Below are 8,710 nucleotides of genomic sequence, written 5' to 3' on the forward strand. Positions count from 1 at the left end.
AAGTTCCCGACGTCTTGAACACTCAGCTTGGCCATATGCTTCTTGAACTGAGCCTTTTCATAATCAATCTTATGCTTGAGCTCAATGATTCGCTGAGCGAGAGCCAGCTCAGAAGCAATGGCGCCATTGAAAGAGACGCTGAGGCCAATTGGAAGCTGTAAATCTTCAAAGCTGACGTTTGGGGTGTCGAACCACTCATCAATGAAATTGTGGATGATGGCCACATCAAAGAGAGGCAAATTGCTGAAGATTTCTGCTTCTTCCTTGCTCTTTATCAGCTTCTCAAGCGCATCATCCGCAAGATCTTCATCACTTGATAGATCAATGGGTTCTTCACGCAGAATAGCAGCAGGAGTCAGAGCTTGATCAGTATGCCTGACAAGTTGCTTTTTCTTCTCCATCTTCTTGGAGATACGGGATTGATCTTTAGACTGCACACTGGCTTCAGGAGGTGCAGTGGCCAGTGGCTTCACACGAGAAGCTTTTGGAGGTGCGGCTGATGATGAAACCTTAACCTTCTTTGGCTTCTTCGGCCTTGGAGTAGGAGCAGGGGCTTCATCAGAATCAGCATCATTGTTGGAATGATCCACTCTGGCACCATGAACCAAGACGTAGGAGATGAGACCATCAAGGTTTGCAAAGGGGCCAATTCTATTCTCTTCAGCTTCACGTGTCCCATCCTCACGGGGAGCAGAGGGACCAGGATTGAAGTCTAATCCCCATGACTTCTTGTTTTCCTTTGCTGAAGACATAGCAAACTGGAAGTTGCGCTTGAAGAGATTGTCATCGCGACACCAGAGCAATGATGATGGGTCGACTTCTTCAGGCTGTGGCCCACGGACCATGCAAGGATAGAATTCTTGCGCAATGGCTTTAGCTTTGTTCTTGGGGGGAAGGCCTCGATAGAGAATATCACCCCAAGGGCTCTTGATAGCATTTTTCTCTACGTACTCCTAGGTGACGAACTTGTACTTGTACCACTGTTCAGCCCAATAGCGTCGAATCCATTGGATTCGAGTCTTGCGCTGATTGTAATCTTCTTCAGGATCTGTTTTATACATTTCTGCCAGATCCTCAGGCAGACCCTTCGAAGTTCCCCCACGACGCTGTCTGCCACCCTTCCTTGCTGATTTTTCTGCAGCCATGAACTTCAAGATGAATGGCTTCAATACGTTCAGAGGCTTCAGAGATTTACGCTTGCTGGTCAAGCAGGAACTGGCTTCAGGAGAATTGATATGATGTTGTAAGTATTCTGCAAACGAATGCAGACTATGAGAACCAAGGGATTCTCCCACGGACATGTACCTGTGACAGCATTAGAGATGCGAGGGAAGGGGAAGAGGTCATATGCATTCTCAGAAGATTTTGAAGATAAATCAGTTTGAAGACATTGACCTCATGATGCGAAGACATTCACTTATATGTGGTGAGTTGGTTCCAAATTTGTACCAATCCATGAATAAGTACAAGTGAGGAATCAAACTAGATAGGAAATCTAAGTGAATAGACTGGGCATTATGAGGTGCAGATAGAATAGATCTAACATTGAGTAGGCAGAAACCACTTTCGGTAAGTAGGATGAATCTATGAAGATCAAAAAGGTGGTAAAAATAGAGTTATAATTACCGCACGACGAACTGCTAGATGGGAAGAATGAGAGACCGAGCAGTTCAACCCACCGTGCCCTAACTTGGCGACGGAGGACACCTACGGCGACGGTGGAGAGGACGATGTCCGCGGCCGGCGTGAGGACGACATCGGAGAAGTCGCGGCAGCTAAGCGTTTCGTCACCGGCGTCGTCGCGAGCTAGCGGTGGCGCTAGGGTTTTGACGGAGGTGGAGAGGTGGAAGAAGGATTTCTTTACCGCAGGGGACAAGTATTTATAAGTAGGTGAGAGACACAGCGCAATTACGCTGGTGCCCCTGGCGGTTCATATCTGAGGGGTACGTGGCAAGCATGCAACATACTTAGAATTATCCCACGTTCCCACGCCCGCCAAGTATGTCGGATGTTCGTTCCGGCTTCTCCGGATATCGACAGTTTAGATGATTCATTTAAATAGGACTTGCTGTTTTGTCTCTGTGTCTTCTGCTAACAAGGATGCAGAGAAGACATTCAACAGTTTCAATAGAATGCATATGATTTGGACAGATAGAGTTTGAGATAGGAAGCATAGAGAGATTAGGGTCCGATCACATTCACTTAGTTCAAAAGATTCAACTTGAAGACATAGCTATAAGTGAATGCTGTAGAGGATATATATATATATATATATATATATATATATATATATATATATATATATATATATGCCATCAAATCACTATAGCGCAGAAAAATCACGAAGATAAATTGAAACTGAAGACAAACCAAATGCGAAATCTTTGCAAAATAACGCCATGAGTGAAACACTTTAAACAGAGAAATTTGGTGGTGGCGTTACCCACCGTATAGGAAGTATTAGACCCAGACACGGCGCACAATTATCGTGGCGCTCCGAAGTCAAATTCCATGTTAATGTATTCACACTCAGAGTGTAAATCTTCATTGATTGAAGATATACATTACTTTGTGTGTTGCACATCTAAATCATCAACATGCATAAGTGTTAGGATGTGTGCCTGATCACAGGACATTAGAGGATTCCAAGATATTTAGCTCACACCGTAACTTGCAAAACCTTTTCTCATCCAAGGGCTTTGTGAAGATATCTGCCAGTTGCTCTTCAGTGTTGACATGCATGATATCTATATCTTTCTTCATAACATGATCTCTGAGAAAGTGATGACGTATTTCAATGTGCTTTGTCTTCGAGTGTTGGATTGGATTGTTGGCAATCTTGATGGCACTTTCGTTGTCGTAGAAGAGAGGGACTTGCTTCAGATCGATGCCATAGTCCTTGAGAGTTTGCTTCATCCACAGAAGCTGAGCACAACAGGATCCAGCAGCAATGTATTCAGATTCAGCAGTTGAGAGTGATACACAGTTCTGCTTCTTTGAAGACCAACAGACAAGTGATCGACCAAGAAAATGACATGTGCCTGATGTAGACTTGCGATCCACTTTGTCACCAGCATAACCAGCATTCGAGAATCCAACCAGATCAAACCTTGAGCCCTCTGGATACCATAATCCGAGTGTTGGGGTGTAAGCCAAATATCTATGAATTCGCTTCACTGCTAAGTGATGCGATTCCTTTGGTGCCGCTTGGAATCGAGCACACATGAAAACACTAAGCATAATATCTGGCCTAGATGCACATAGGTAAAGTAAAGAACCAATCATGGAGCGGTATACCTTTTGATCGAACTCTTTACCATTGTCGTCGGGACCAAGATGATGTTTGGCTGGCATTGGCGTCGTGTAGCCTTTGCAATCTTGCATGCCGAACTTCTTCAGGCAATCTTTGAGATATTTTTCTTGAGATATGAAGATTCCATTTCTTTGTTGACGGATTTGAAGACCAAGGAAGAACTTCAGCTCACCCATCATGGACATCTGATATTGCTCTTGCATCATAAATCCAAACTAATCATTGTACTTCTGGTTGGTGCAGTCGAAGATTATGTCATCAACATATATTTGGCACACAAACAGTTCACCATCATATGTCTTCGTGAAGAGTGTGGGATCGAGGGATCCCGGTTTGAAGCCTTTACTTTTCAGGAAGACTTTGATTGTATCATACCAATCGCGAGGAGCTTGTTTGAGGCCATACAGTGCTTTGTTGAGTTTGTACACCATATCAGGATGTTTTGGATCTTCAAAGCCAGGTGGTTGTGCAACATATACTTCTTCTTCAATCTTGCCATTGAGAAATGCACTCTTTACATCCATTTGATATAGCAAGATGTTCTGATGATTTGCATAGGCTAGCAGTATGCGAATGGCTTCAAGCCTAGCAACAGGAGCAAATGTTTCATCGAAGTCAATTCCTTCAACTTGAGTATATCCTTGAACCACAAGACGTGCTTTGTTTCTGACGACTTGACCATGCTCATCTTGCTTGTTTCGATATATCCATTTTGTTCCTATAATGTTATGCTTGCGAGGGTCAGGTCGCTTGACAAGTTCCCAAACATTATTCAGCTTGAACTGTTGAAGTTCTTCTTGCATGGCTTGAATCCATTCAGGTTCCATAAAAGCTTCAGCAACTTTCTTGGGTTCTGATATTGACACAAATGAAAAGTGCCCACAGAAGTTTGCTAACTGTGTTGCTCTTGAGTGAGTAAGCGGACCAGGCGCATTGATGCTATCAATTATCTTCTCAATTTGTACTTCATTTGCAACACGAGGATGAACTGGACGAAGACCTTGCTCATGCTGATCATTGTCATCATTGGAAGTATTGTCTTCGGTCTGAGCATTGTCTTTAGGTTGGTTTGGTGCAGAAATGATAAGTTCCTCTTTAGGATGTGCTTCAGAGGGCATGATCTCACCAGTTCCCATCAACTTGATAGATTCACAGGGAGGAGCTTCATCAAGTGTACTTGGCAGAATTTCTCTTTGTGAACCATTGGTTTCATCAAATCACACATCCACTGTTTCAACGATTTTGTAGTGGAAGAGGTTGAAGACTCTATAAGAGTGCGAATCCTTTCCATAGCCAAGCATGAAGCCTTCGTGAGCTTTGGGTTCAAATTTTGACTTGTGATGGGGATCCTTGATCCAACATCCAGCACCAAAGACTCTAAAGTAGCTGACATTTGGCTTCTTGCCAGTGAGGAGCTCATAGGATGTTTTGCCCAGAAGCTTATGGATGTATACACGGTTGATGATGTGACAAGCTGTATCAATGGCTTCAGGCCAGAACTTTCTTGGTGTCTTGTACTCGTCAAGCATTGTTCGAGCCATCTCGATGAGGGTTCTGTTCTTGCGCTCTACAATGCCGTTTTGCTGAGGTGTGTATGGAGCAGAAAATTCATGAGTGATTCCCATTGTATCTAGATAAAGATCAAGGCCGGTGTTCTTGAATTCAGTGCCGTTATCACTTCTGATATGCTTGATCTTGACGCCATAGTTGTTCATTGCTCGATCGGCGAATCGTCTGAAGACATCTTGTACTTCAGTCTTGTAGAGAATTATGTGCACCCATGTGTATCTTGAGTAGTCATCAACAATGACGAAGCCATAGAGACACGCCGTTGTTGTGAGGGTGGAGTAGTGGGTAGGTCCAAATAAGTCCATGTGTAGCAGCTCAAAGGGTTGAGATGTTGTCATGATTGTCTTCAAAGGATGCTTGGACCTTGTCATCTTTCCAGCTTCGCAGGCACCACACAGATGATCTTTCTTGAACTTGACACCTTCGATGCCTATGGCATGCTTCTTTTTAACGAGAGTGTGCAAGTTCCTCATGCCAGCGTGCCCCAGCCTTCGATGCCAGAGCCAGCATTCTGAAGCTTTAGCAAGAAGACATACGACAAGTTTTGGACCTGCTGAGAAATCTACCATGTATAGATCACCTTTCCTATACCCTTCAAAGACTAGAGATTTGTCAGATTCCATTAGTACAAGGCAACGATATTTTCCAAATATCACAATCATGTTTAAGTCACAAAGCATTGAGACAGACATTAAGTTGAATCCAAGGGATTCAACAAGCATCACTTTATCCATGTGTTGATCCTTTGAGATTGCAACTCTACCTAGACCCAATACCTTGCCTTTACCAGTGTCAGCAAATGTGATTTGACTCTTCTCGGATGGACGTAAGGTTGAGTCCATGAGAAAACTTCGATCACCAGTCATATGATTAGTGCATCCGCTGTCAATAATCCATTCTGAAGCTTTTGGTGACATGCCCTACGGTGCAGTTAGGAGGATAGGCTTCACAAGGTATGTTGTGAAGCATAAGCAGTTGATGCACACTTGGATTATCACAGCATAGATGAAAGTTAGCACACAGTATGACAGGTAAGCGATTCATATGTGGAATACATATTAAGTTATTTTATCATGCATCCCTTTGTGTTTTAGGTCCCCAGCAATTATATCGGACGCCATTGATTGCCGGCTGGAGACCACATTCTGCAAAAGAGAGTTAATTCTTCTTCACCACCCACATTTTCAGGGGTGGCTTAGAAGCAATGAGTCTAAGTGCAGCATCTGAGAATTTCGGCTTTGAAGCCCTAGCAAATAGCCTTGCAAGAGATGAATGATACTCATGTGAATAAGCAGAAAAGTTCTTAGTTCTATGAACATAGCAATTTGAAGACACACGCTCATATTCATTAGTCTGATTATGATTTCCCTGCAAAACATTGGCGTTAGGGTGACTCAAGTGAGTCCTGTGTTCGTAAGTAGCCGTTGGACCATATGATGCCTTTGGTCTGGGGTTTGTCTTCTTCCCTGGTGGTGTCATGATGACATTCACTAGAAGATTCTCAAGGCAGCTTTTGGGAACCCAGATCTTCTTCATAGGAGGTCCATTCCTGCAGTTAGTACCAATATACCTGGCAAACACTTCACCATTCTGATTTTTGAACAATTTATAGTTTGCATCAAAGGATTCATCAATGATAATAGGATTAGCACAGGTAAATCCAGATAAAGTAGATGGATCCACTGAAGGTTCCTTTGCAGCAACCCATGTGGTTTTGGGATACTGCTCAGGCTTCCAGTAGGAACCATCAGCATTCATTTTCCTCTCGAACCCAACACCCTCTTTCCTAGGGTTTAGGTTCAGAATCTGCTTTTTGAGGACATCACACAGTGTCTGATGCCCTTTTAGACTTTTATACATCCCTGTTTCAAGCAATGTCTTCAACCTAGCATTTTCATCAGCAATAGCAGTGGTATCCTCTGCAGAGGGGTTAGTCACCACATCAGTAGTTGAAGATAGAGCAACAGTAGCAGCAGTGGAACATTCAGCAATAGAGGTAGCGTTATCACGCTCAATGCATTTTAAGCATGGTGGTTCAAATTCATCCTGAGCGGGACTGATCTGTTGAGCACGAAATGACTCATTCTCTTTTTGAAGATCTTCATGAGTCACTTTCAGTTTCTCAAGCTCTTGCTTCCTTTGAAGATAATCATAGGAGAGCTTTTCATAAGTGGTTGAGAGCGTCTCATGAAGACTTTCAAGTTCTTGATACTTAGCATGAAGATTTTTTATGTCTTCAACTAAGGACTGTGAACATGTCATTTCCGCGTCCAATAGGTCATCGCTTTTGTCTAACAGTTTTTGAGTATGTTCCATAGCCCTTTGTTGTCCAGTAGCAATTTTAGCAAGTGTTTTGTAGCTGGGTTTATATTCACAATCAGAGTCATCTTCACTTGATGTTTGAAAGTAAGCATCGCGCGATTTTACCTTGGCACCGCGTGCCATGAAGCAGTTGGTGGGAGCGAGATCGTCCTTGTCATCATCAGCGTTGGTGTGGGAGTCATTGTCTTCAGTGTTGAAGATGGACTTTGCGACGTAGGCTGTGGCCAGAGCCAGACTTGCAACGCCAGAGTCGGACTCAGCTTCAGCTTCCACCTCTGCCTCCTCAGACGCAGACTCCTCCTCTGAATCCATTTCCTTGCCAACAAAAGCACGAGCCTTGCCAGATGAGCTCTTCTTGTGAGATGAAGACCTTGATGAGGACTTGGAAGAAGACTTCGAAGATTTCTTCTTCTTCTTGTCATCGGAGTCATATTGCTTGCTCTTCTTCTTCTTCTTCTCGTTGTCCCACTGAGGACACTCAGAGATGTAGTGCCCAGGCTTCTTACACTTGTGACATGTTCTCTTCTTGTTGTCTTGAGTGGAAGCTTCATCATTTCTTGAACTGGATCGTGAAGACTTTCTGAAGCCCTTCTTCTTGGTGAATTTCTGGAACTTCTTCACAAGCATAGCAAGCTCCCTTCCAATGTCTTCAGGATCGTCAGAACCGTAGTCAGATTCTTCTTCTTCAGATGAGGAAACAAATTTTGCCTTCAAAGCACGAGTTCGGCCACAGTTGGGGCCATAGATATCTCTTTTCTCAGAAAGCTGGAACTCATGTGTGTTGAGCCTCTCAAGTATATCAGACGGATCGAGTGTCTTGAAGTCAGGACGTTCTTGTATCATGAGGGCAAGGGTGTCAAAGGAGGTGTCAAGTGATCTCAGTAGTGTCTTGACAATTTCATGCTTGGTGATCTCAGTGGCGCCGAGAGCCTGAAGCTCATTTGTGATGTCGGTGAGAAACATGAGCTGGACATTTTCATTGTCGTTTCTCTTGAAGCGATTGAAGAGATTGCGAAGAACACTGATCCTCTGGTCTCTCTGTGTAGAGACGCCTTCATTGACCTTGGACAGCCAGTCCCAGACTAGCTTTGACATTTCCAGAGCACTCACACAGCCATACTGTCCTTTGGTCAAATGACCACAGATGATGTTCTTTGCAGTCGAGTCCAGTTGAACGAACTTCTTGACATCAGTAGGGGTGACACCTTCACCAGTTTTGGGAACGCCATTCTTGACGACATACCAGAGGTCGACATCAATGGCTTCAAGATGCATGCACATCTTATTCTTCCAGTAGGGATATTCTGTTCCATCGAACACGGGGCAAGCAACGGAGACTTTGATTATCCCTGCAGTCGACATAGCTAAACTCCATGTGGTTAAACCGAATCACACAGAACAAGGGAGTACCTTGCTCTGATACCAATTGAAAGTGCTAGTTATCGACTAGAGGGGGGGTGAATAGGCGATTTTTATGAAAGTCTTCAAAACATGGAAGTTTCCAAG

The sequence above is a fragment of the Triticum aestivum genome, chromosome 7B, assembly GCF_018294505.1.
Source record: "Triticum aestivum cultivar Chinese Spring chromosome 7B, IWGSC CS RefSeq v2.1, whole genome shotgun sequence".
NCBI classification, from domain to species: Eukaryota; Viridiplantae; Streptophyta; class Magnoliopsida; order Poales; family Poaceae; genus Triticum; species Triticum aestivum.